We start from the raw sequence: 25,990 nt of genomic DNA on the forward strand, positions 1-25,990 counted from the left end.
TCCAATGAGGAATATTCTCCAGCTCATTCTATGCCAGTTAGAAAGCAACTGTGCGTTCTTAATAATGAGGAAGATATGCCCATAGTTTCATACTGAAACCTATGATCCTTCTCTGCTCCTCTACACATTTCTTGCATGGGTAAGCACCCTATACTCCTGCTTTCCCACGTGCCACCCCCAGTGTCGGCATGACCTCCCCCAAGCTTGGAAGTCACTCTCTCTCTCTCTTCCATTCTTTCCCAAAGCTGTCCCTACCTCCAAATTCTTGCAAGATCAGCCCTGGCACGCCAGCCCTGCCAACTACACATCCCCTAGCTTCAATTTTCCTTCTGCGGATGTCAGTTACTTGTGTATACCTAGATGCCATCTCTCTGGCTTTCTTGGGGCTCATACCCTATATGCTTTCCTCTCTTTCAGCTCTAATCATCAAAATTCCTTTCTCTATTAGATGCTGCCTCTTTGGTGGTGCAGTGATCTGTTTTATGCTGTGTCCTGTCATGGACACTTTGCTGTGACAAGGACACAAATGTTTTTCTTTCTTTTTTGTTTAAGATTTTATTTATTCATGAGAGACACACAGAGAGATACAGAGACACAGACAGAGGGAGAAGCAGGCTCCCTGTGGGGAGCCTACTGTGGGACTCCATCCCACGACCCCAGGACCATGATCTGAGCCAAAGGCAGACGCTCAACCACTGAGCCACCCAAGTGGCCCCGGCAAGGACACAAATATATATGAGGAGTCCTATTTCTCCTTTCTCAATGTATGTGGGCCATCACTGTAGGTGATCACATCTGGTGAATTCCTTAGGGACAGTAAGTGTATTTGCCCCAGGACAGTACTTCCCACAGAGCAGCTTGGACTACTCTACCTGAGTTTCTTTGCCCCTGTTCAGTCACAGCTCCTCGCTTGAATGTCTGGTTCTTTTTAGGGTCCTACTGACAACCAGGTTCACTGGTCTTCTTGCCCAACACCTCATTTCTCCACAGCACCAGATCCTTTTCCAGAACTATAATGCTGAAACATGCTCTATACCTCTTTCATGACAAGGGGTGGCCCAGCAGAGCAGGTTTCTTGAAATGCCTATGGGATTGGGTGATTCTGGTCACCACCATGAGGTTTGAGGTTCCTTTATATAAGATTCTCATAGTTGTTGTCATCACTCCCTTTGCCATTCCTATTATCACACAGGGTGACATTGTCGGGATATAGGTATCCTTCCCTCATCCACATAGTTCTTCCATTTTTAGCCTGGAACAAAAGCCTGGTTGGTCACTGCCATCACTCAACCATCATTTCTATAGTAATGACCTATGTGCTTCTAACTCTTGTGTGTTGAGTGCATCATTTTGCCTCGACACTTCTGGAACTGTGAAGAGGATTTCACTGGACAGGAACTCACCCACAGAGCCCATATCTGTAGTGGGTACAGTTCTTTAGGTGCTACCTAACTACTTCTGGCTGACTTCTGCTGGTCAGAGCCACGTGGCTGGCATCTCCAATGCAGTCCCTGCAGAGCAGGGGAACAGAAGACTACACTGCGGTTGTTTCCAAGATGGTGGGAAGAAAGTCAGCAGCAACATTTTATGTGACTCTCAGGTTGACTTGCGTTCCTGTGGAACGTAAAGAAGCCAGGGGATGTGGATATTTGGGTGGGTTGTTCTATTCACCTCATGTTTATCTCCCTCTGAGAAATGTAGTCTTAGTTCCCAAAACAGTATATGCAACTACATGTGTGCCTTTTCTACCTTTATTCTATTCATATGTACTTAGGTCTTCAGTGATGCAAAGCAGCGCATATTTCTTCTGTCAGCTTTATTTTTTTTAAATCATTATTTGTATTTTTCATATATTCAGTTATAAAAGATTTAGAAAGCAGAACCTAATAATGTCAAACCAAAATGCTGTTTGCCGGGAAAACCAGAAATATGCTGGCCACTATGAAGCCACATGTGCAAAGCAGCAAGAGGTACTCAGCACATAATTATGCAATAGGTTGGCTCAAGCACACATGCATTCATTAACAAATGAAGATTTTGAGAGGTTACGTTAAACGGCCAATTACTTATTTGGATGGAATTTTTCCTGTCAATTACTTACTTGGATGGAATTTTTCCTGTGCAGAGAAGAAACACAATGGATGCAAAGTGTCATCTGACTGCCCAGAAGAGAGATAGCTGAAGATATGCCAGCATGGTTTAGTCAACAAAGATAAAATTTGGGGATTCCATTCTTCAGGGAGCAGGAGTAGAGTACAATGTTCATATGATTTAAGTCAGCTATTGACAAAAGCTAAAAATAAAATATTTCCTAAGGGGCGCCTGAGTGGCTCAGTTGGTTAAGAGTCGGTTAACTCTTGATCTCAGCTCAGTTCTTGATCTCAGGGTAGTGAGGATAAGCCCCAAGTTGAGCTCCATGCTGGCCATTGAGCCTACTAAAAAATGAAATTGAAATGAAATGAAATGAAATGAAATGAAATGAAATGAAATGAATAAATAAAATAAAATACTGTAATGTAAAATAAAATGAACAAATAAAAATAAAAAGTGTCCTGCAGAGCAGTGTATGGTCTGGAGGACAGAGGATATTGCTAGAAGGCATCCTGTCCTCAGCTCCCCATGTTATCCAGACATAGAGACATGTACCTCATAGTGCTACTCTGTGATCAAATGAAACCCAGGTATGCAATGTGTGTAGAGCATAGTAAGTGCTTTGTAAACTTTTATTTTCTCCACATCACCATGCAAAATTTTATCATATGAGATTAGTCTGTAGCCACAAAAATGGCTGACCACCCTTCTAAAAATGTGTTTGAGGCAGTGTGGTGTAAAGGAACAGTATTTGGTTCTGTCACTAACTCTGTGACCTTGGGCATGCTGTATGTAGTCTTTCTTCTTAATTTCTTTTTCTTCAAACAGTGATTTGGATACTTACTCAGCCTCGCCACAAGAATCAGCACTGAGTAAGTCAGGTTTCTTACAGAATGTTTCCAGAACATTCTTACATTCTGTAAAAAATGCTACTAATAGTATTTAGTAAATATTAGCAGCATTTGTTATTGTTATGATTTTTTGTTTACTATTTTTGCACCAAAATGGAAGATATTCCCCTTGTCAGAGTATACCCTAGATGGCATATTTTCTGCACCCTAGAATGTTTGTAGAGAAAAGCAACTTACAAAACCTTCTAAATCATAAAATGTGGTAAGCCTGAATTATATGAAAAAAAGATGTCTAACATCACTCTAGTGGTCTCTGTTTTTCCATACCTGGGACATATCCATCTTTTGGCAGACACCAGTCCTTCCTCAAATCCTATGTCCTCCAAACCCTAACATTTTTAAAAATATTTATTTGAGAGAGAGAATGGGCAAGAGAGGCAGAGGGAGAGAATCTCTGGTAGATTCCCTGCTGAGCATGGAGCCCAACGTCGGGCTTGATCTCACCACCCTGAAATCACAACCTGGACCAAAATCAAGAGTTGGATGCACAACTGACTGCACCACCCAGACACCCTAAAACCTGAACATTTTCATTACCAGTCCTGTTAAAAATGCTTAACCTTTTCTCATGATCTGCTTCCACAGTGGGAAATGTTTTCTTTCTCCTTGGAGGGAAATATCAGTGAGATAGAAAGTGGACAGGAGACCCACAGTTCTGTTGAGATATTCTGGATCCCTGCTCCCCTTCCTCTGTCCTCATAGAGTGCCTTACTTAGGTAGGGGTGTGATACGAAACATCTTAAGTACGACCCAACCAGCCTCCGCTCAACCAGTGAGAATTTTGTCAGAAGCTCTTCCGGACCTAATGGATTTCACAGGCGTGTGTGTGTGTTCATTTGCGTGGTGTTTATTTAATGTAGATTTTAATATATTTCTTGGCCTGTTTAACTTCCGTACTGCCCCCTATTCACATTGAAGCACTTTCCCCATTTCAACACTCTCAAACAATAATTACTTTCCATAGTGTATTCACTTTATAAATCATGTTCACATCCATGAGTACATTTGATCTTCCCGGCAGCTCTATGAGTTTGGCAGGGTAACAATTATTTTCTCCTTTCATGGAAGGAGAAACTGAAGTTCATTGGTGCTACAGATTCCTGCAAGGTTAAACAGTGAGGGAATATTTAGGCTAGATCTCAGACTTAGGTCCCTTAGCCCACATCCAGGCTTATTTATTGTAAAAAAAACACAGCTTTCAAATTCTCTGTTTTTCTAACCACCTTTATTACTACTACCTGAGGAAAATTGTTTTAATTTTATTTCCTTCAGAGCAGAAATATCATTTCCTGTTTATAAATGTAATACCATAATTTATATTATGCATTCTTTAGGGCTTCATTCACTCATTAATTCAGTCAGTCAGTCTTGCACTAAATATTTATTAAGTGCATGTACAGACCTGGTATAAAGATAATCAGAAAAGACACTAATAACCTTTGAGCAAGCAACTGTATTTAAGAAGTCACTGTGTGAACTAAGATTCTATATAAAAGAATCACTTGGCAATCTAAGCATAGCATTATATATTGATGTACAACTTGGGAGTTGCTAAATTTAAAATTCTTCTGCTTATGAAATTCACCCTCCCTGCCCATTTATTTCTTTATTGTCTATTTATATTAGAATGGACTCACACATGTTTATTTTACACCTTTGGTTTATTTTACACAAGTCAATTTATTTTTTTGTTCAGATTCTTCTACTTTGGCTTTTGGGAACCCTTTCAGTTGGCTCCTGTCTCCCTTTGACATATCCCAATAATTGTAGGATTGTGTGTGTGTGTGTGTGTGTGTGTGTGTGTGTGTGCTTTCTTACTTTTTGTCCATACAAAATGCTCCAGACTCATCATGTATATTTCCTGCTCCAGTCTTAGAATCAGTCATTTCTCTAAAGAGCCCCAGTGCCCTTTTCATTGGAGAAGGAATGGTATTAGAAACCAAGCTCTGGGTCCTAGGTATGCTCATTACTACTGAGATGTCACTGCTTTTAGGCCCTTTCAATTAACAGAGAAAGGAAATATATGTATATACGTTAATCTCTGTGTGCTTGCATAGCTATATTTTTATATGTAATTTTCTGTATCTATATTAAGCTAAACATGTTCATTTTCAGAATTCTGTCCTTTCCAGTATATCATATAATTGGAGTCATACAGTAGGTAGCTTCTCTCCTACAGACTGGCTTTTTCACTCAGCAGTATGCATTTATCCATATCTCTGTGCGGCCTGATAGCTCATTTCTTTATATCATGTGCAGATATTCATGTGGATAAGATTTTCACATAAGTTTCCTAGGGTTGTTGTAACAAAACACCACAAATTGAGTGGTTTAACAAAATAGAAATTTATTTTTTCACAGTTCTGGAGGCTAAATGCCTGAAATTAGGATGTCAGCAGTTTGATTCCTACTGGAGGCTCTGAGGGAGAATCTGTTCTCTGCTCCTCTCCTAGATTATGGTGGTCGCCATGAATCCTTGGCATACCTTGGTTTATAGACACATGATGACTCTAATCTCTGACTCTGTCTCAATATGGTATGTGACTCTCTTCTCTTCTTCTTTTAAGGGAATATATCACCTTGGATTAAGGACCCACTCTACTTGAGTAGAGTGCCCTTCCTCAAAGGGACATGTTGAAAAGACTTGGTCAGATTTTCTGAGTTTGTGTTCTGCTTTGTTCAGATAAAATAACATTTGTCTTTAATTTCTTTAGTGAATCTATAGTTGTTGTTCCATATTCTGGCCTTAACATTTACTAATTATGTGACTTTGAGTAACATAGTTAACCTTTTCTTTGCATTTCTATTTTCTCATCTGTAAAATGGAATTACTAGTAAAAGTTCTTTCCAATACTACCTATAGAAGAAACCAAGATCTGAAGGGTCATAGGCCATCAAACAAACAAACAAACAAACAAACAAAAAAACAGAAACTGAAACAAAGCTACAGTAAAATAATATCTCCTTGTCTGATAAAAAGCACAGTTTTGTTCATTTGATCATAGATATGCAAAGAGAATGCAATCCCCATCCCACAGAGACTCACTCAGTTGGTGGCCTTTGCACATAGCAGGCTGTGGTAGGTCTGGAGAGCTGGCTACAGTGAACTCACCTATCTTGTCCTGCTACTTGATATTGTTGGGAAGTCCACACATATTGTGATCCTGCAAGTCACCACAGTGCTAAAAAATAACAATAAAAGTAAAAAAAAATAAGTAAAAAAAATTGATTCTCATAAACCTGTGTTTTATGGAAAATGTTTATCTTCAAGACATTGCTGTTGGAAAAGGATTCCATAAATTACCTACATCAGAAGGTTGCCATGAGGTGTAAATAAAATGATGACTATAAAGCATTGTGAACCTTTTAATGCTTAGCAAATAGAATTCACCAGAATTTCTGTTTCTGAAATTAGATCTTTGTAGCTATAGGTGGAAAAAAATTAGTCATCATTGTTGCTGTTGTTCAGTCAATTCTTCTTAGGTAAACAACAACAACAACAGAATTATTATTAAAAATATTGCTTCCTGCTGTATATGCCACAATAATGCTATGCTGAATTTGTCCTTTTGGGAAAAGTAACTTCTAGATTGGGATGAGATCAAAATGTATCTATTCGTCTCTCTTATACCCAGCACTTATGACAATAGCATGATCAGCATGACACTTGCATGCATTCCTTCTGAGTAAGGCAAGTTTAGGCCATTTCTCGTGTAACCACACCCTGCCTTATCCTCCGTGTGCCTTATCAGAAGCAAGAAGTGACTCAAGAACAGAGGAAGGGAGATACAGATGTGAACCAGATGAGGGCTCCAACCTCAAGGCAGGCATTCATTTATTTATTCAGTGAACCTTATGATGTACCTGGAAGCCTAAAGTTCCTTTCCTGTGCTGAGTTTACATTTTGGCAGAGAAACCTACAGTAAAAACCATGCAAACCATACTCTCAAACAGATCGAAGTGAAATAGAATTTTGATTCTGGAATATAGAGTTGGATGTGAATAAACACTATATTGTCTCTAGTGGAACACGGGAACGTATAAGGAGCCACTCCGTTAGTCCAGGGCTGGCCTATGCTTTGCAGTTCAGACAGAAAGCTGACTTGGGAAGGAACATTTTCTGCTTTTCTCTGGTGTCCCTGCAAATGGAAAGATTTTAAGGGTTGACCCAGGGCCGTGTGTGGCACTGGGGTCTCTAGCTGTATGAAGGAGGGGAACCCAATTATTTTCTATAGCAAAATCCAATTTCTCCTGGCTCCACTGCTCTAAAACCAAGAGTTATTTGGCTTCATTTGGGAATTTCCTTTTCTCTAGGCAAAACAAGTTTCATATTCTGAAAATGGTACTATGAGGCATAGTATTGCTGTGAGGTGTGAGAATGAAAGTAATACAACTTTAAAACAGTACTATGGTTGCTATTTGATAAGAACTCAATAAATGGTAGCCAATACTGTTGCCAATCCCTCCTCCCTTTTTTTTTTTTGCCTAGCACTTTTGCTTTGCCACTTCCCCCATTCAAACTGTAAATTGTATTGAGACGTAATTGGCATATACCTTTGTGTAAACTTAAGATGTACAATTTTGATTTGATACACTTATATATTGTAATACAATTGCCACCTCAGAGTTAGCTAACACATCCATCCTTTACATAAATCAAATTACACAATTATCCATCACATTACATAATTATCATTTCCCTTTTTCTATGGTAAGAAGATTCAAGATCTACTGTCTTTGCAACTTCAAAGTACATAATACAGTATTATTGACTATAATCACACTGTTGTTCATTAGATCCCTAGAATTGATTCATCTTCTCACTGGAGGTTTGTACCTTTTGACAGCATGTCCCCAATTTCCTTTGCCTCTCCCAGCCCTTGGCAACCACCAATTCTACTCTGCTTCTAGGAGTTCAACTTTATTGTATTATTAGATGTCCCATATGAGTGAGATCATACAGTATTTGTCTTTTCCTGTCTGACTTATGTCACTTAGCATATAATGCACTTAGGGTCCATCTGTGTTATAGCAAATGGTGGGATTTCCTTATTTGTCATGTGAATTATGCCACTTTTGCAGAAAACAGTGAAGATTAATTTCTCAATTCATGTACATATTTCTGCTCCTTTCTTGTGAAAACATTTCAAGAAATGTTCTTTTCTTCTTTGTCTCTTCTAATATTAATTAAACTAGTTCTGCTTCCTCTCTCACATAAATGTACCTTCTCATCTTCTAGGGTAAAAATTCACAAACACAAAATAATAATTTGTTAGAAAATACTTGGGAAAGGATTTACCATCTTGTGGTTGATGCAGCTCTATTGTGTCACATGATTGAACTGGATGTGCCCAGATGCATCCAGGGTTAAGCCATGTACTCTTAGTACCTTGAGTACTGAAATTGGACACTTAGTTGTCAGACATGCCATAATATTTATTGTTTCTGGGTGTTCTGGGAGAAATGTGTCTTATTTCCCAGAATTTCTTCAATATTTGAAAGACAAAACAATGACAAGTGCAAGGGTGTTTCTCTGAGACATTAAATCAAATGTGTTAGTGATGATACAAGATTCTGAAAAGGTTTCCTTGTCCCATTAAAAATTGAAATATTAGTGATATGCAAGGAAATATACTTCTATTAGCAACAGCAATGACAGATGAGCATCAGCCTGCAATAAAGATATTATACAGTGCATGTATTTTCTTTTAAGAAATAAAAGTAATTATAGAATAGCTCCTTCTAAGGTACAAAATCACTTATTATTAATTGATAATCACAATTTATAGACTGAATGAAATTCTGGAATCATTATTCAGGTCAGAAATCTGAATAAGAAAAGCATAGATTCCTTTCCTTATGCAAGAGAGAGGCTTAATAATTCCTTGGTCAATCTTTGATTTTTTAGAATTTCTGATACATTTGTGTAGTCCTTTGGACGGGTAAACATTCCTTGAGAACCCAGAATTTTTAAGAGCTCTCCTTAATACAGCATGAAGCACTTCAGGTAGTTTAAGCAAATGGTAATTCTGCATAAAGCCATTAAGCTTCAGAAACTAGATAGAAAAAGGCAGATCTCTGAGCACTGGATTGGACCAGGAAATATTGGAGCTATTGGGGAAGATATCGGCTTGTCAACCTTGCCCTCTTCATTCTGGCCCCTTCTGACCTCATATGAAGCTTTTATATAGAAAAAAAATTCCTCTAAGTGGGTTGTTAAAAATAGAAAGTAAGGAGGCCCCTGGGTGGCTCAGTTGGTTAAGCGTTCAACTCTTGGTTTCAGCTCAAATCATGATCTCAGGGTTGTGAGATTGAGCCCCGAGGGTGCTCTGTCTGTGCTTAGCTCGGAGTCTGCAGGAGATTCTCTCCCTTTCTTTCACTCTGCCCCTCCCCTAGCTCACACTCACACTCCTTCTTTAAAAAAAAAAAAAAAAAAAAAAAGGAAGTGGGACTTACTTTACTGATTTTTGAATCCCAAAGTTTTGAAACTGATTGAATTCACTAAGTCTAGTTATCTGTACACAACTATATTTGTCTCTAGTTTAATTGTGCACATATAATTGTACATATATAATTACATATAGGTACTAATGTGATCATACTATACACACTGCTATTATTATCACTTTATGTTTGTTCTTTTTTTTTCACTTTGCTTAGACCTCCCCCCTCTACTTTGTTTTCCCGACTCCAAACCTGCCCTTCAGTACAACCAGATAATTAATAATTCTTGTCAATAAGCTAATATATATTGTATAAAGTTATTTATATATAACAGAAGATATAAAATTACATATGATTAATAAACATAAACATATCTCTATATTTGTCCATACATTAAAGTGAATAAGAGCATCGTTCTCTGCTTGTCTTTCCTAGTGAGGCCATATTATATGAACTTTCCTGTATTTTGCTTTAATGACTACATGCTATTCAATATCTCTGTGTTGATTGCAGCATGATTTATTTTGACAATCTCCAACTGATGGACTTTCATTGGTTTTCTAATTTTTCCCTCTACAAACCAATGTTTTAATATCGATTCTATCATGTGTACTCTGACATATTTGTGTTTTCATTTTGTGGAATAGATTCCCAAGAGTGAGATTTCAGGGTCAAAGGAAATGTTTAATTTCATGTTTTCATGGACGTTGCTAGACTGTTGTCTAAAAACTCTGTAACAATTCACATTTCTGTCAAAATGTATGAGGGGATCTTTTTGCAGCACTCCTGACACCACTGTGTCTTGCAGAACTTTAAAATTGTTACCAGTTTTTAAATGTAAAGCATTATGGTATTGTTACTTTGATTTGCCATGTCCCTGGATACTAGTAACTTTAATTATTTTTCATATGTGTATTGGTCATTTGCATACGCTCTCTAGTTATTGGATTTTGCTGAATCCAGAGTCTCTAAATTTTCAAAATGAGACTTATTCTTATAACTGAAAAGTAACTGGACACCTCTAAAGTAGGTCTGAAACAGCATCAGTAGGAAGAAAAGAGAAGATCTACAGATCATGTCTCAAGATGGAAGATGAAAAAAAGTCTTAGCTTTTGTAACACATTTTGTCAGCATACATTTAAATACATTTAAAGAACATACAGAACATGGTGTCTGTTAGACAGGAAAATCAGCCTGTTAGAAGGAAAATTTAGTAGATCCACTGAGGGAGTACCAAGTAGCCATGTAAAATATGAAACATGAGTGCACTATTTTAGTTTTACATTTTAGTTAATTTGTCACAAGAGTGGACCCCAGAAAACTGACATGGAGCTCCTTTTTTTAAAAAAAAATATTTTATTTATTTATTCATGAGAGACACACACACACACACACACAGTGGCAGAGACACAGGCAGAGAAAGAAGCAGGCCCCATGCAGGGAGCCTGACGTGGGACTTCATCCTGGGTCTCCAGGATCACACCCTGGGCTGAAGGCGGCGCTAAACCACTGAGCCACCACAGGCTGCCCTAGAGCCCCTTTTTCACCTCAAGGGAGCATTTCTAGGATCCACCAACCTCATCATGAGAGCTGTTGAAAACAAGTCAACTTAGGGCTACCCCTTTGAGATCAGAAGACTGATCACAACTCAAGCTTCTGAGTATCCCTGGTCTCAAGAGTACCCTTTTTTTTTTTCCATTTGATTGCGGATTCAATACCAAACTGACGTGAAAGCATTCTTGGTCAAGTCCAAATTGTCATTCTCACTAATCCTCTCTCTGGATTAACCTTTGTGGTTTGGCTGGGCTTAGTTACTGGGGTGCAAATTTGTGGTCAGGTTAACCATAAGACAGATATGATAGAACTTGGATTACTTTTATCATCACCATCAAGATGAATCATATCTATTGCTCTTTGATCAAGAATTGATGAAAAAGCCTGTTTCAAGGGGCACCTGGGTGGCTCAGTCACTTGAGCGTCTGACTTCAGTTCAGGTCATGATCCCAGGGTCCTGGGATAGAGCCCTGCTTCAGGCTCTGGACTCAGCAAGGAGTCTGTTTCTTCTTCTCCTTCTGCCCTTCTCTTCTCTCATGCTCTCTGTCTCTCTCTCAAGTGAATACATAAAATCTTAAACAAAACAAAACAAAGCCTGTCTAGAACATGAATAATATCTTTCACAAACTTCCCTAATCAAGACCACAAGGAGAAAGAGAGCAGAGCTGTATCCCAGTTATTAAACACATGGAGAAAGCGCTCAGGAATGATGGCTAACCTAAGGAAGGGATGAGGAGAAGTCAAGCATGCCATTAAACAAAAGCCTTCTCCTAGCTCAGTGCTCTGTGTATAGTTCCACACCACCACTTGTCTTGTGCAGAGAGTATCCCCCCTCCTTTCTGTGTTGCACTCTGCCATCATGTTCCTTCTCCTCACAGGGATCAAGGTCTAGGAGGGATAATCTGACCAGTAAGGGAACGCTTCATCCAAGTGTCATACTGACAAAGATGGTAACACAAAAGGTCTCTGTGGTAAGTCCTCCCAGAAGAAATGCTTTCACTGAATTTTGAATAATGAGTATATATCAGGCAGTGCAAGTGGGAAGAGAAGACACCTTCCTGGGTGTGCGAGGCTCTGGGTGGGAGGAGCACTGTACTGAAACACAGCCCAGGTTGTGACCTTGGGCAGCTCCCTCCATCTCTGAGGCTTGGTGTCCTCATCTGTTATGTGCATAACATGTATTTTTCTGCCAACCACTTACTGGTTGTCTAATAATCAAATAGGTTACCACGTGTGAAATCACATTTCCAAGTTTAAAGTTCTATCGATGATAGTGATGATGACTTTTATTGAGCTCTGAGTGTCGTTGCATAAAGAGTGAGGAACTAGACTGATTACTTTTTAAAACCATGAGGTTAATGCTGAACGCAGAAAGAAATCCATCTATACAAAGTAAAAATATACTTGCTGCTCTGGAAGGTGGGGAAAATGGATGAGCTTACAAACACATTATAAATACATTAAAAGGGCTTTTATTTATCATTTGAACAAAGCTCATCATGGGCCTCCTCTTCTTTCCTTCACCTGGACAGCCACCTCCTCTCCATCCCCACGTCTGTTTCCTCCTCCCCCATCCTTGCTCCTCGTAGCACATCATACACATGGAGTGCTATGGATGAGGACTTGAACTAACCACTCTGAATGCACTGCATCACCACACTTCACTATAAAATTATGTAGAGGCTATTATTATGCACATATTATAGGTGAGAAAGGAGAAGTTTAGATTTGATCAGTTTACCCAAAGTCCAGGACTTTGGTTCTAGCACCGATGTGCATCCATGTTGCATTATTGGCTTCGGGTCTAGCTTATACACAATATATGTTCAGCTTTAAAATTCTTACATTTTCTGCCCTTCCAAAGGAGCACCAAATCATCTGTATAGCAATGAAGATGTCTACTATTTCCCTTTTTTGGAATTGAACACAGTGCACAGTGGTGATAGTAAGGAAAAGGTGGCATAGGGTTATTAGGTGTAACCTATCATGATACCAATCGTCCCTCCCATTTTCTGATATCAGCAATTGACATTTTCTCATATTGTGCATAGGCACCCTCAATCTCCCATCCTATCAGGTCACTGTTATTTAAACCCTCTTTCAAAGAAATTCTGCTGCTCTCACTTCCTGTTTTATCAACCTAGAAAATCAGCAGGGTATTCAAAGTAATGGTCCTCTTATTTTCTATGGTTGGACTCTGTTCACTTCATAGGGCTTTCTTAACCAAGTACCACAAACTGGGTGACTCAAACCAACAGAAATATATTCTCCCACAATTCTGGAGATTGCGAGTCCAAAATCAAAGTGTGATCGGGGCTATGCCCTCTCCCCTAGTCTCTTTGTTTCCAGCAACCCTTGGCATTTCTTGTGTCAGAACTGCATACCTACTGTCTCCCTCTCTCCATGGTCATAGGGCTGCCTTCCCCATGTGGCTGTGTCCTCATGCGGTGTCCTCTTTGCATGTATCTCTCACACGGAGTTTCCTCTCATAAGGATACCAATTGGATTGCATTAAGGCTGCACCCTACTCCAGTGTGATCTCATTTTAACTTAATTACACCTACAAAGACACTATTTCCAAATGAGATCACATCCACGGGTACCAGGGGTCAGAACCTCCACATATCATTTGGGGGCCACAATTCAACCCATAAGAGGAACACTAAGAAGCTGATGTTTTCCTTCTATCCTTTTATGCAGTTGCAAAAAGAGGGGTTTAGGCCAGATAATCTCTATTTCTTTCTAGTTCTAATAGATCATGACCCTGAAACCTAGGATACTGAAGGTATGTTTGCAGTCTGGAGAGTTTAGTTGAAAGGGAAAAAAAAAAAAAAACTACTACTGCACAGTTATGCCTGCACACACATTCCAGGACTGGCAAAGTACAGTTTGAAGCATGCAGTGTGCTTGCCAGGCCAGAAAAGAGAGATCTTAAAACATCGAGCCCACAATGGACTGTCAGAAGCTTATATACCGCCTTGTCTCTGAGGTCACCTGCTAAAAAGCTTACAGGAATTTTGTTTGCACAAAGATTAATTTAGAGATTAACCAGGTGACTTTGCAAAATCCCCTGAAGGCTTTTCATGAAAGCTCATAAAACATATTTGTGGGTGATTGTTAATGTTTATGAGAGAGAGAGAGAGAGAGAGAGAGAGAGAGAGAGAGTGTGTGTATGCAACCTCAGGCCCAGCTCTGCAAGAATGGATTTGCATTATCCCTTAGCTTTCTTCTTCCTGAAATTTCATTATCTGAATGACTTTGTATATAGTAAAAAGCAAAATATTTTAGGGGTGCAATCATCTCTTTATTGGATGTCAGATATATGGTGTATTGAACACCTGGCCATAGATAATGAAAGTTTATGATTAATGTTTCCAATGACAATAAGCCAAGGAACAATTGAAAATTGTGAGTGCTCAGAAGACATAGGAAATCCAAAGGTTTACAAAAGGGATTTTTTTCCAATTATTGCACATTTCTCTTCATGGGGGTGGTCATAGAGGCAAGGGAAAAGAAGCAGAGAGAGGAAGGAGGAGTAAAATAATCTTGTACCCATGAGGATTCAGGGAAGGCCATGGTATTTACAGTGGTTTTCACATGACAAGTGTTTGGATACCTCATCTCATCGAGACTTGTGGGTAAGCCCCTTACTGCTCCCATTTTACAGAAGAAAACATCAAGGCCTCTGAAGTTAAGCCATTGCCTCTGATTACAAGTAGCAGAAAATGGAGCAGGGATTTGGACTAAGATCCACGAGACTCACATTGCCTAGTGGTTTTCTCTGGGCTGTGATATGTGTGCACACATGTTTATGAAGAAATCAGGGCACTATTAGTCCTCACTCACCCTCACCCCAGGAAAACTGCTAGGATCACTTCCTAATTTGTTTCTTGCTCCACAGATTCATCTCAGGTTACTGCTTGTGAAACGTTGGAGTATTTCAAAACGCAAGTCCAATAGTGGATAAAGAGCAGCTGGAGAGTGGGTCAGAAAAGAGGTCCTTGACACCTGAACTAGGATTCTCCATAGAAACAGAACCAATAGTGTGTGTGTGTGTGTGTGTGTGTGTGTGTGTGTGTGTGTGTGTGTACATACACAGTCTGCTTTAATCAGTCTACTGGTTTAACTGTTGAGCTCATCCAAGAATACCCTCATAGAAACACTCAGAGTAATCTGTGACCACCTACTTCGCACCCCAGTCAAGTTGACATAAAATTCACCTCCACGCCACTCTAAGTCCATCTTTTTGAAAAAAAACATTTAAATCCATTCCATTTGTAAAATGTATAAATCTTAATCCTACTTGGACCTAAGGGGAAAATAGATATAACTGGAAAACTAAGAAAAAACTTACACCATTTCTGCAACAAAGCTTTTTTTCTTCCCCTTCACATCTAATTAGAGTTCTCTGAAATTCTCTGTAAGCATCGTATCCCACTGTTTCTTCCCACTCATGCGATGTGCGAAGAAAGCCAGAATGCTCATATTCCCTGAACACCCCGTGTAGCCATGCACTCGTTTGCCCCCAAGCCTTTGAGCCTGCTGTGCACCTTGCATCACGTGACCTTTCTTGCTCCCATTCTGCACCTAGCAGAAACCCGACTTTCAAAGACTAATATATACATCACCTCCTCTGTGAAGTCTTTCCAGTCCCCTCGACCAACAACATTGACCTGTCTCCTTATTTGATCTGAGAATACTGTTCATAGCAGTAGCAAAACGTCTTCTCCTGACTATACTTGTAGGCAGTCTTGCTGTCCACGCTCCACAACCTATCGATCGACAGGAATTCAGAGGACCACTCCAGCTTATTCTACAAGAACCCCTCAGGGCTCTGTCACTCTGTTGCCAACATACTTCTTTTGACTCAAATCTCAGCCCACTCCTGAGTTTTGCTTCTGCTTATACTTTGCTTATTTTATATTGGCACTTGTTCCCACTGATTTTGGCTGCCGAAAATTCCTGAAAGGATCATGAGCACTAGCAGTATATAGCTAATCCACTATTCTGGATTGCTCTGAGGAAGACCCTCCTGGAGGGCCAGATTCCCATCAAGGACCCTCTTCATCCCCATATGTGTGGATTTTATTCACAGAGAATCATTACTCCAGGCTCAGTCTGTGCAATTATTGCTCTCCTGTTGGATGGTGAGCTCTTCTCATGTAGAAATTATATCTTATTCATCTTCGCACCTCTTATGATTTCCTTATGCCTGGAGTATTTTATATGCTTAATAAATAAGTGTGACATGAATTGGTGAATGAAATTAAACACATTCTTATCTTAAGTGTCCACTTTGCTTCTCTAAGCTTCTAAATTCTCGCTCTCCTTTTAAGTGCTAATTCCAGCCTTCTCAGACTAGCCCCAGCTGGAGGTGATTTGTTCCTCACTGGGCTCTTATTTCCCATAGAAACCAGATATTACTCATTTTACTGTGTGTGGTCATATGCTGTGTCTCTCTGCTGAGTGGGGAAGCTCCATGAGCAATCAATGTTTTGCTCTTTTCCAATGTCTGCATGCTGCTTAAGAGAGTACATGTTTTAAATAATAATTTTGTACTGAAAAATTGGTTCCAACGTGCTTTCTTTAACTCACACTCTGTGCTAGATACAGATAAGGTTATCAGCAGATAGCTGTTATCTAAACATTTGTCGCATCTGTGACAAATGTTTATAAGTCTGTTTCGCAGGCATCTGTGAGCATTTCTGAGGGTGGGACAATGGCCAATCATCACTATCCCCCAGGATTTCACATGTGCCTGGAACTGAACAGAGATTAAGTCAACGTTAGATAATGATTGGTATATTATGACAATCTCCAAATTGTCTCTTAATTACTTAACAAAAGGAAAAGGATAATTCATATTTATTGTCTATCTTGTTGAGCGCACGTTGTTTAGTACTTTATATTTCTGCTCTCCTTGAGCTATTTGGGAAGCTACTAATCCCTCCTGGCCTCAGTGTCAGTATCTATAAAGTGGGGCTGATATTAATACTAACTCTATAGATTGTAAGGATTAATTGAGTTGAATAACTTAAGACTACCAAATGGTACACTTTCAAAAGTATTTTGTGAATGATATCTTAATAAACATGTTATTAATTTTTAAAAAGTCTGAGTTTATGTGAAAATAGCCCTTTCATATGAGGGAGGAACTTAGCTTCTTGAATATGATGAAGCTCTACCTTTCAGTCACAAGATGTACATAAGTCTCATAGAAAATCAGCCCAATGGGAAAGAATGAAAGATACTAATATTAGGATTTTATCCCCATAGGATAAGCTTAGGTAGATGATCCTACAATAAAGAAATATGTTTTTTTTAAGATTTTATTTACTTATTTGAGAGAGAGGTATCTCACATCTAATATTTCAGAATACCAAGAAGATAGAGTTAAGTAAATCTCCAAAAAGCATAGTAGAAATAGGAGAAAAAAAAAAAAAAAAAAGAGAGAAGGAAATGAGAGGATCAGTATAGGAGTTGAGTATCTGAATTATCTGAGCTCTAGGAAGATAAGCCTTTAGAAAGAAAGGAAAAAATATCAAATATTTCCAGATCATTTCTCAGAAGGAAAACGATGCTGTTTCACATTAGAAATGTATAGATGGTACTTAGTTCAAAATATGAATTTAGGACCATACCAAGGGAATAAAATCATGAAATTGTAGGATAATAGGAACAATGGGGTGGCCCAACAAATTTCCAGGGAGTGGGGGAAAAACTGACTCTAACAAAATAAATAATAAGCATCAGAAATGCAGTGCGCTTCTTATTAGAAACACTGGATAATAATGCCTCTCCAACCTAAATTTCTACATCCCAACTATCTCTTAAGTGTGAGAGGAGAATAAACCCATTTTTAGGTATTTGGAATATCACAAAATTACATGACATGTACTTTTTCTAAAGAAACTTCCAGATGCTATGCCGTAACTAACAGGGAAATAAAACCAAAAAGAGAAAGCTATGAGATCCAGGAAAGAGGGCGTCAAACAAATTAGAAATGAAGAGATTCCACAGGGGAACTGTGAAGGGAGAGCCAAGGATAACAGCTGGTCCACACCAAAGTTGTTCAAAGGCTCTGGGAAACATTTCCAAAGAGGCGACGTAACAGAACACCTAATGTTTTTGGATTTAGGTAGAGAAAATTGTACATACCCAGGGATATGTTGGGGTTGGGGTAGACAGTGAACTACACAATAAGCAAGGAAAATAAATTAGAAAATTATCTCTGAAATAACATTCAAAATTTAACAAAATATTTCACAGAAAATGAATAATAATTGTAATGTACTGTGTGTCTCAGCCATGAATAGCATTTACCTCATCATAATAACCTGGGGACTGACTATTCATCCAACACAAATCACAGCATGATTGTATTTGCAGGATTGGGAAGGGGACGCGAGTTATGCGCTCTATGTAGTGGAGTATCCTCTGGCAGAGTCTGTAGATAATGCCTCAGAATGCGAATCCACAAACAGCAATGTCTTCCTGCTATTGAGAGATGTGGAGAAAAAACTGCCAAGGAATCAACTAAAAGTCAAAGAGGCTGCCTCTGGGGATTGGGAACCTGGTCTGTGCATAGCATGATGGACTGCTGGGTGTTTTAATAAGCAGTAGAACTATTCCCTTTGTGTCTTTTGTTTCTTTGTTTTCTCTTTAAACTGGAATATAATTTGGAAAAAATTTGGATATAATTTGGAGAAAAATAATTTGGAAAAAAAAAACTTCATCAAAAATTAAATGCTGTATAAATTAAATATGTATTTTAAAACAGCCCTACTCTTCATTTGCTCCAATTTGTAGATCTACCTGCATGTAGAAGCATGACTACATGACCGTATGTCTGTGACAAATTCAAGCATTCTCTATGGCCCTCCATTACCTATCAGGTTGTCAATGAGAGATCAATGAGAGTGGAAGGTGAGTATTCACCTCTCAGATGGCTTCCTGTTTGCATCGTTCACAGATATGTCACCAGCTCATGACACTGGCACCTTTTCCAGAGATGGGGCAGAGGAGCTACCATAGATCCTTTATAATAATTGGTGGAGAGACAGTGCTCTGAGCTATGAAAGGCCAGCAGCTCTGTGCCAAATTTGCGTCATCTTCAGCAATCCAGTTCCCATTCTGGGTCAAGGGCAGGGTTTATTCTAGAGCCCTAAAAGAAACAAAAAGTACAGACACCTGCAAGGCACACAGGCATTGTGCTATTAGTCACCACTGCATTTCTTTCTTCCACTAAAGAACATTGAAATGTAAATGTCTGTATTTGAAAAACTGGGTTTGGTTTTTAATTCTTCTTCGACTGAAAAGAGCATAGAGTTCCTCCAAACACAAAGGGAAAATTAAAGAACTCTGGGGGAAAATTAGAAATAGCAAATGCAAGATGTGTTTACAATGCCACTTCTGGCAGTTTTCATGAAAGCGGAGAATTCTCTCTCTCCTGTTTTCATCTAAAAGTGCTTTCTCTTTTTATCCAGTGACTGGGATGGGGAGGGGAAATACATACATAAGAGAATAAATTTGGTAAAATAAGAGCCTTTTGTAATATTTTAGGAGAAAAGTAGAAAAGGAAAAAAAAAAACCTTCATTCTCAAACCTTTTGCTGAGCTGTGAAAACAAAATATCGATGCTGGAAATTCTCAGCATCAAGTGTGAATGCTTTAGGTGGCTATTTGGGTTTTCATTTGGGGAGTAGAAATGGTCAGTCAAGAGCCACAGATTTCCTTTCAACTAATGGTGAGAGTACATGCTGCTCTGAAAACGGTAAGCCCATTGGGGGTTTTAGGACAATCAAGAAAGAAAATTGCTATCATAGTACCATTTAAGTAAGTAAAACTGTTGCATTTCAATAGGAGAGATAATATTTCCTGCAATAAAAATAATAAAATAATAAGACTTTAGTAAATGGTGACCAATTGCCTTTAAAATCAGAATGTTAATATGATTATTGGATATACGTATTTAAATGTAAGAGCATGGTTTGATATTTTTATTTTTTTACTTACAAAGGGATGGAAACTAATGCTTATTAAAGGTATATACATATATGCTCTATGTATATAGAAATGTTTATACACACAAATGTGTATATATATAATATCATATGGGAGAGAAGAGGAAAGCTATGTTTATTGAAATGTTACTATAAGTCTTATTTTATATTTCTTTTATTTATTGTACATAATACAATACTCACATGAGAGAGATATTATGATTTTTGGTTTACACATGTAGATTTGAAGCATAAAAATATGGGGGCACCTGGGTGGCTCAGTCTGTTAAATGGCGGACTCTTGATTTTGGCTCAGGTCATGATCTCGGGAATATATGATCGAGCCCCACACTGGTATGTAGTGGGGAGTGAGGGGATCAGCTTCAGATCCTTTCTCTCTCCCTCTCCCTCTGCCTCTCTCCTCACTCATGCTTTCTCTCTAAATAAATAATAAAATATTTTATAAAAATATGTGAAATGACACAGTCGTAAAACTAATGTGCTTTGGAACCAAAATACAAGCCCAGGCATATCTCTCTCTGAACTCAACAAGCTCTGCTGCAGCTGGCACCTTCTGCTGTGGGACCAAGGGGAGACAGTGTATGATACAGAAGCAGACAACCCTTGAATTTTAGGAACATGTAGATCTAGGTTAGTGAGGCTATCACAAAGCCACAACTAAGAGTGATCTATATGACAATTAAAACTACAATTCTTTATTTGCAGATCGTACATCAAAAAATCACTGGTCACTTAATTTTTTTCAATTACCTAAGAATGCATAAACAGGACAGATAAGGTAGTGAATGCAGTTATGCATTTAGATTTAACAAGTATTCAGCTGAGTGTCTGTCTATGTTCCCGAGACCATGCAAGGCACTTTCATATTCATTGTTTTTATTTACATGCTCTATAAAAATATTGTCCTCACTAATGTGTTCCACAGGGAGGCACATTTGATATCAAGCATACAGTGAATTTGTGTGGCACCACGCAAGATTTTGGAATAAAAGACTTGGATTTCAATACTGGTACTGCCTTTTATTAGCTTATGAGGCCTTGGACAAGTTCATTTCTTCAAGCAGAAAGCATTAGACCATGATTGGGACTACAGAGAGGTTCATGCACTGTTTTCTGTTATGTCTTGGTCAATTAGTTCTTCATGGGCACCCAGCTCATAAGATACACTCCCTGTTTTTTCAGATGGTTAATCCTATTTTTGCATTTTAACCCTTTGCAAAAACTCAGTTCAAACAAGAAGCATGCAATTTGTACTCCATTTTACAGCCTCATTGGCCATATTTTCTCTTGACTCTTCTTTTATCCTCTGATTTTCACACTTCCTCCCCCCCCCCCCCCCCCCCCACATATCCTTCCATACTCTTGCTTTTGGTCACTAACACATTCTGCATTTTAACACCAAAAAAAAGTTACTTCCCTTTGCTTGCCTATCGGTAGAATTTGGTTTCTTATCTCCCAAAAGGAGAAAAAGTAGATAATGGGGAAACAGATTTCCAGTTATTTTTAATTTATATAGCACTTGCAAATTTTGAGAAACATAAAAACGATAAAGGCTCAACTGACCACAGAAATGATGTCATAACAATATTCGTTTCCCACTGGAGAGGATAAAGGGGAAACTCTCTATAGGCTCCTAATTAGGAAAGGTTGATATCTTCTCAATAGTAAATCAGTGCTTTTTAATGAGACCATGGATCTAATAATGTTCTATACAATGTAGAGTTATAGTTATAGAGGAACTGTCCAACCTATGATTATGTTTAGTATATGTTAAAGCACTTTAAAAAATAGCTAAACATATAGTCACTGAGTAATCCCCCACTATGTGCCATATATTTGCACTTGTGTATGTGTGGTTCCCATTTAGTCCTCCAGAAGCTCTTTTATTCTTCGCTTTACAAATGAGGAAACCAAAGCTTGACGCTTTGTTAAATCGTATACACCCAGCATCTTAGGTTAGCCTCTGTGGAATCTCCCTGAGATGGAGATCTTTGTGCAGGGACTTCTTTGGAGTGTCTTCTCAGGAAGTACACAGGGAGGAAGGAAGAAAGTAGGACTGGGCAGAGGAAAAAGTTGACCCACAAGGGTTCCAAGTGAGGCTTCCACTGTTCCTAGGGGGAGATCTGGAGCTAGGATGGCCCTTCCATGATGTCCCAAATTGAGATGAAAGTGCTGGACCTAAGTCAACACACATCAGCTTGCCACTGGCCATGGGCCACCCTATAGAGAAGACATAGCCTTGTGGGCACAGAATCTGAGTGACTGAGAGCATGGCCCAGATATGCCTAGTAACTAAAAATGTGTGCATCAGCCTGAAGAGGAGGTCAGGGGAGAGGTTCTGTGTCTACCGTATCTGTCAAGTATGAGAGTAAGGACTGGACTCCAAGTTCAAATATGTTTTCACTGTTATAGACTGGAAAACCTCATCTTAAGATCTTTGTTACTCCTCATGCAACAATACCATGTTTTATATCATGATTATCCTGGCTGCACTTCTGAGCAGACCATGGGTTTATTTTGTCCCACTGTCCACTCAGCTCCAGGTGGAATCCAGTCAGTGTTGAAGGGGATACAACCACTCCCTTTTTATAAGAGTCTCATAAACTTTGGGGATGTTCAGTTTAATAAGGTGATACACATATTCAAAATATCTTTCAGGCCACTTTTGTTTGACTTGAAGGGAATATTTGGAAGAGCCCGTAATGAAGTGATTCTCAAGAAAAAAATATGACTTTGGAATCATAGAGAGGTTGTTCTTCTAAGCTTCAAGTTCTGGTTCTTTCTTATCTCTTATATTCTCTGCTTATTGTCCTCTTGGTACTTCTGGGTGGCTTCGTCAGTTAAGTGTCCAACTCTTGATTTCAGCTCAGATCATGATCTCAGAGTCATGAGATTGAACCCTGTGTCAGGCTCCTGCTGAATGTGGAGCCTGCTTAAGATTCTCTGTCTCCCTCATCCTCTGTCCCTCTCCAACCCTGACTCACATATGCTCTCTCTCTCAAAAAAAAAAAAAAAAAAAAAAAAAGATAAAGAAAAAAGAAAGATAGGAAAGAAATCTACTCATTGTCCTCTTTAGGCATCAGATATTGAACCATTCAATGGATTAGATGGAAAGTATAACTGACCAACCAGTGGCTGAGACACATCATCAAAGTTACCTTTTAAAAACTACAAATTTATCCATTCCACAATTGAGGATTTTGATTCAGTAGCTCTTCTGGAGACTAAGAATCCATAGTTTAACTTTTTTTCCCAGGTGAACCTCAGAGAGCTAACTTAGCTCAGGTGTCAGGGCCAGGTGTCCAGAACTGCTGGGCTAGTTAATCAGTAAAATCCTTTTTGTTATACAATATGGACTCCTAACGAGCAGGAAACACTCATCTACATTTAATTTTCCCCCTCTGATGTCTAGAATAGGGTTTATCATACAAATCCTACCCAATGAATATCTTTGAATGAGAAAAATAAACTCAACAAATTTGTGTCAATCTAATCAAAATTCAGGACACTGCTCTGTTTGAGAAGAAAGTACAATAGGTATAGAAACAGAAGCATACATCACCATTCAGAAAATCAGTAAAATATCATTTCAACACAAATGGATAGTACGTAATGATATTTCCTATTTAATCAATTGGCATGGTGCAATATAATAACAGATATTCTGATATTAAGTGATTCTCACATTGCCAGGAAAAATCTTTAGTTTCCCATAACTTCAATTCCTGTAAAATCTATCAATTCCTGTAGGCTTTCTAGTATTTCATTAGAATGTTTATGTTTACATTCATAGTAGAGAGTTATAGGTCGATTTTCTTACCTTAAATCCTGCATTTTTTCACTACACCCTGATTTAATTACGCGAAACGCAATAAAACAGAAAACCAGGTAATACAAACTAACATTTATGTTACCACATCCATTTTAAAATAAGACATTAAATAAACTTACAGAAACAACACACAAGCTGAAAAGAGAAAACAAGATCACGAAAAGGAGGAAATATGTTTGCCAATATGATGTGTCAAGAAATACATTATGAGGGTTGCCTAGGTGGCTCAGTCAGTTAAGCAATCGACTCTTGGTTTTGGCTCAGGTCATGATCTCAGGGTCCTGAGATTAAGCTCTGTATCAGGCTCCACGCTTAGTGGGGGGTTTGCTTCAAGATTCCCTCTGCCCTTCCCTGCCCCCCCTTTCTTTCTCTCTCTCAAATAAATACATAAATCTTTTTGAAAAAGGATATTCATTATGACCAAGGAGGTACTTAAACGTAATCTTCATGCCTTTAGCGTAGAGAAGGTCTATTGTTCATTAAGAAGCTCTTAGTAGAATGATTGAAATGGAGAAGCTTCTCAGAGGTAGAGGTTTTGTCATTATTGATATTATTATTTTCAAAATATCCTTGACTAAATTTTGAACAAATTTTTTCCCTTCATGTGTTGTTTTACACAGAGGATGAAAACATATGTGAACAACCAAGTCTTCTCACAGATTTGCACAGTAAATGAAGAACCCGAATTCATATACACACATTTTTTTCAAATGTATCTCTCGATAAAAGTGAAGAGTCACACATATTTAAGCGTCACCCGGAAAAAGTTCTAAAAGACCCATTGCTATTTTAATCTGGATGCCAACTTCCTGGTGCCTTGGCAAATTAAAATTAGCAAGCAAAATCCTGAGAAATAAAAGACCAGAGGATAACCCAGCATGGGAGGGATGAATCAGAGTGTTCCTCTGTGAGCAAAACTGAAAGCATTAAAAAATGTCAGTGGTCTTATAAAAACACGATCTTTTCCCCAGTGTATGCCGCCTGGGCTGGGGAGACAGAATGCCTATGATCAGTATTGGATGACCATTAGTTACACACAGAAACAAGATCCTTGATGAAAATGAAGAGCCAGATAAATAATGTAACATTAAAATTATGTCATCCTTCATTTACAAGAGCCTATGAACTGCTCATATCTTAGAGGACTCAGCATGCCCCCAAAGGCTGAGACTTTAACTGGTCTCCTGTGTGATTTTAGTCACCCACAAAGATGACAACAAAAACTATAGTTGCGGGATCCCTGGGTGGCGCAGCGGTTTGGCGCCTGCCTTTGGCCCAGGGCGCGATCCTGGAGACCCAGGATCGAATCCCACGTCAGGCTCCCGGTTCATGGAGCCTGCTTCTCCCTCTGCCTGTGTCTCTGCCTCCCTCTCTCTCTCTCTCTCTCTCTCTCTCTCTCTGTGACTATCATAAATAAATAAAAAAATTAAAAAAAAAAAAAACTATAGTTGCTCAGATGACTTTGGGAATGCTTTCTACTTCTCAACACGTTCTCATTGAGCTTTCATTTTCTCCAGAATTTCTATATCATGAATAACACTTGGGTAGGTGGTATCTCATTGTGGTTTTGATTTGTATTTTCCTGATGGCAAGTGATGCGGAGCATTTCCTCATGTGCTTGTTGGCCATGTCTGTGTCTTCCTCTGTGAGATTTCTGTTCAACCACAATGGCAACCATCACTTACCATCAGGGAAATACAAATCAAAACCACAATGAGATACCACCTCACACCAGTGAGAATGGGGAAAATTAGCAAAGCAGGAAAACACAAACGTTGGAGAGGATGTGGAGAAAGGGGAACCCTCCTGCATTGTTGGTGGGAATGTGAACTGGTGCAGCCACTCTGGAAAACTGTGTGGAGGTTCCTCAGAGTTAAAAATGGATCTGCCCTACGACCCAGCAATTGCACTGCTGGGGATTTACCCCAAAGATACAGATGCAGTGAAATGCCGGGACACCTGCACTCTGATGTTTATAGCAGCAATGTCCACAATAGCCAAACTGTGGAAGGAGCCTTGGTGTCCATCAAAAGATGATCCTTTAAGGTCAAGTTGTGCTAAAACCTTTTTCTTCATCTCTTGTCACTTTGCCATACCCTTGGCATACCAAACTTTACACACCATCCTATTTCATGT

At 38.9% G+C, this 25,990-nt stretch overlaps 1 long non-coding RNA gene across 5 annotated transcripts in view; it reads left to right on the plus strand.

The window, feature by feature from the left end:
• LOC111090417 overlaps positions 1-25,990 on the plus strand; it is a 66,117-nt gene that overhangs the window by 37,990 nt on the left and 2,137 nt on the right. For all 5 annotated transcript variants that reach the window (XR_005371807.1, XR_005371809.1, XR_005371808.1 and 2 more), the window contains one exon: positions 18,810-18,926. This is a non-coding gene — a long non-coding RNA (uncharacterized LOC111090417). The remainder of the gene's footprint in view (positions 1-18,809; positions 18,927-25,990) is intronic.

Source organism: Canis lupus, chromosome 17 (genome assembly GCF_011100685.1).
Source record: "Canis lupus familiaris isolate Mischka breed German Shepherd chromosome 17, alternate assembly UU_Cfam_GSD_1.0, whole genome shotgun sequence".
Lineage (NCBI taxonomy): Eukaryota > Metazoa > Chordata > Mammalia > Carnivora > Canidae > Canis > Canis lupus.